Source organism: Chenopodium album, chromosome 11, assembly GCF_948465745.1.
Source record: "Chenopodium album chromosome 11, dcCheAlbu1.1, whole genome shotgun sequence".
NCBI lineage: Eukaryota > Viridiplantae > Streptophyta > Magnoliopsida > Caryophyllales > Amaranthaceae > Chenopodium > Chenopodium album.
The window spans coordinates 25,546,702-25,550,010 of record NC_137844.1 but is presented as its reverse complement, the minus strand read 5'-3'; the positions used below and the strand labels follow the sequence as shown (position 1 = coordinate 25,550,010).

Sequence of the window (3,309 nt, the reverse complement as noted above, 5' to 3'; positions counted from 1 at the left end):
CACTTTGATAGAGAGGCGACAATTTAGTGGGGCCAAGCATGAAAGCCCACTGAATCATCTCAAGGAGTTCGAAAAATATTGCAATACTATCAAGGTGAATGATATTTCCCAAGAATTCATCCGCCTCAAGCTTTTTCCTTTTTCCCTCATAGGGCGTGCCTTGGAATGGCTAGACAAGGAGGTCAAGCCGAATTTTCTAAGGATATGGGATGAAGTGACCAACGAATTTCTATCCCGTTTTTATCCACAAAAGAAAACGGCAGAGGCTAGATTTTTTATTCAAGGTTTCAAGAAAATGCCTAGTGAGAGTCTCTATGAAGCATGGGAAAGATACAAAGAGTATCAAAGAGAATGTCCTCACCATGGAATTCCTACTTACCAAATTATTAAAATTTTCTATGGAGGCCTTAGTCCTCAAGGAAAATCATGTTTAGATGGAGGAGCCGGAGGTCCTATCATGAATAAAACGGAAGAGGAAGTGGTAGACATAATTGAAAACGTAGTAAGGTATTATAGATTGGCAAGATGGAGAAAGAGAGTCAACTAGCAAGAGTAGCTCTTCGGTGTACTCGGTTGTTCATCTAAATGCAATCAACAATCTATCCTCACAAATGACAAACTTGGGGAAGGAGATGTCCGTTATCAAGGCGAAGTTGGAAAGTGCTACCTACCAAGTTTCAATTCTTCCCTCCCAATCTAAGGGGAGAAGTATGTCTTCTAATTCTCAACCCCCTCCCTCTTCTAATAACATGCCTAGTGGATGCTTGTTTTGTGATGATTGTGGACCGTATGATCATGATGTTTCTAATTACCCTCATGCATGTATGGATGTTTGTAATGATCAAGATGGAAATGTGAATGAGCATGTGAACTATGTGTCAAACAATAATGATTCTAGGTTTGAGAATCAAAGAGGTCAATAGAATAGGACTTACAACAACCATGACAATTTTTAACAACTACAACCAAGGTGGTGGTAATAGGAACCACGGGAACCAAAATTCCCGAGGTAACTATAATAACCAAGGTTATAGTAACCAAAATATAAACAAAAATTATGGTAATCATAACCAAGGTTATGGTAACCATAATCAAGGTAGAGGTAATTGGAACAATCAGAATAGGGGAAATTTTCAAAATAACTCTCAAAGGGGTCCCCCACCCGGATTTGCTCCAAAGACCCAATATGATAATTCCTATGTTCAATCCTCTTCTTCTTCTCATAGGACCAATTTGGATGAAATCAATGAAAACCAAACAAAGTTGTTGAACACTTACATGGCCGTAAGTGACAAGAAATTTAACGAATTGATGACTCATAATAAGATGCTTGAAAACCAAATTTCTCAACTTGTTAATGCTCTAAAAGACCATGCTAGTCCTTCTTCTTTATCTTCCCAATGCCTAGATCCCAAGAGACCGGTCAATGCTATTGTTAAAAGGAGTTGTAAAGTTCTTGAGGAGAGTTTGCCTAGGAAGAGTGAGACCAAAGAGGCCACAAAAGAGGTTTTGGTAGAAGATGAGAGAGATGGTGCATCTATGAGTGAGGTTGAGATTGAGAAACCTAATGAGGTGAGAGTGGAGAAAGAAATTGTGAAACCCAAGCTTCCTTATCCACAAAAATTCATGAGACACAAGTTAGATGAACAATTTGAGAGATTTATTGGCATGCTCAAGCAACTTCACCTTTCTCTACCATTTACCGAAGTTGTCACCCAAATGCCCAACTACGCAAAATTCCTCAAAGACATTTTGAGCGGTAGGAGGACTTGTGATGGTGTAGAGACGATGAACTTGACCGAGAATTATGGTGCAATCATAATGAACAAGATGCCACCTAAGCTAAAAGATCCCGGAAAGTTTTCCATCCCTTGTGCCATTTACAAAATGAAATCGAGAATGCCTTGTGTGACCTAGGAGCTAGTGTTAGCCTTATGCCATATTCAGTATACCAAAGACTTGAGCAAGGAGAACTCTTACCTACTAACATCACTTTGCAATTAGTCGATAGGTCAATTAAGTTTCCTAAGGGTAAGGTAGAGGATGTCCCTTTAAGGGTAGGGAAATTTGTTATTTCGGTGGATTTTTTGGTGCTTGAGATGGACGATGATGCTAACATTCCTATCATTCTAAGAAGACCAGTCCTTGCTACTTCAATTGCTATGATAGATGTGAAAAGTGCTAAAATTTCATTCAAAGTAGGGGATAAGGTGATAGAATTTGACTTAAATGATAGTATGAAGTATCTAAGTTCTTCTTTAGAAAATTGCATGTGGATTGATTCTCTTGATCATGTTGTGTCTTCCATGTATGAGCAATTGCTCACCTCTAATGATTATCTTGAGAATGTTTTGTTGAATAAGGAAAAGATAGGTGCTCCTAGCAAGGAGATGGTTTTGTATGAAGATGTGCTCAATGGAAGCCTTGAAGATGTTGAAGAGAAAATGTGTATGAGCATTTCTAGCCAAGAAGCGTTGCAATTGGCTACATCAAAGGAAGGTAAAGGTGTTCCAATGGTTGAGCTCAAACCTCTTCCATCACACCTTAGGTATGAATTCTTGGGACCCAACTCCACCTATCCCGTGATTGTTAGCTCTTCTTTGAGTTAGCGCCAAGCTCAAGATTTGTGTGATGTTTTGAGAAAGCACCAAGGTGCTTTGGGTTACACCATTGATGACCTCAAAGGTATAAGCCCCGCTTTATGTACACATCACATAACCCTTGAGGAGGGTGCTCTACCTTCTATTAAGAGACAACGAAAGCTACATCCCCAAATGAGAGAGGTAGTGAAAAGGGAGATGACAAAACTTTTGGATGCAGGAATTATATTCCCCATCTCGAGTTCTAGGTGGGTCTCCCCCGTTCATGTTGTCCCAAAGAAGGGAGGCATGACCGTCGTCGAGAATGAGAAAGGTGAGCTCATTCCAACGAGGACGGTCACGGGATGGTGGATGTGTATAGATTATAGACGTCTAAACACGTCCATAAAAAAAGATCACTTCCCCCTTCCTTTCATTGATCAAATGCTTGAGAGACTAACGAGGCACAAGTTCTATTATTTTCTTAACGGTTATTCAGGATTTTTCCAAATCCCTGTCCACCCGGATGACCAAGAGAAAACAACCTTCACTTGTCCTTATGGAATATTTGATTATAGGAGTTGGCCTTTGTAATGCTCCCACAACATTTCAGAGATGCATGATGAGTATATTTGGAGATATGTTGGAAAAGGAGATGGAAGTGTTTATGGATGATCTCTCCGTGAAAGGTGTTTCATTTGAGGCATGTCTTGAAAACCTTGAGAAATGT

The 3,309-nt window shown here is 39.8% G+C and overlaps 1 non-coding gene across 1 annotated transcript; it reads right to left on the bottom strand.

Annotated features, from left to right (window-relative positions):
* Positions 1 to 263: 263 nt before the first annotated feature.
* Positions 264 to 369, bottom strand: LOC145569609 (small nucleolar RNA R71). The gene has a single exon (XR_014096195.1). It is a non-coding gene; the product is annotated as a small nucleolar RNA R71 (small nucleolar RNA).
* Between the last annotated feature and the right edge of the window lie 2,940 nt (positions 370 to 3,309).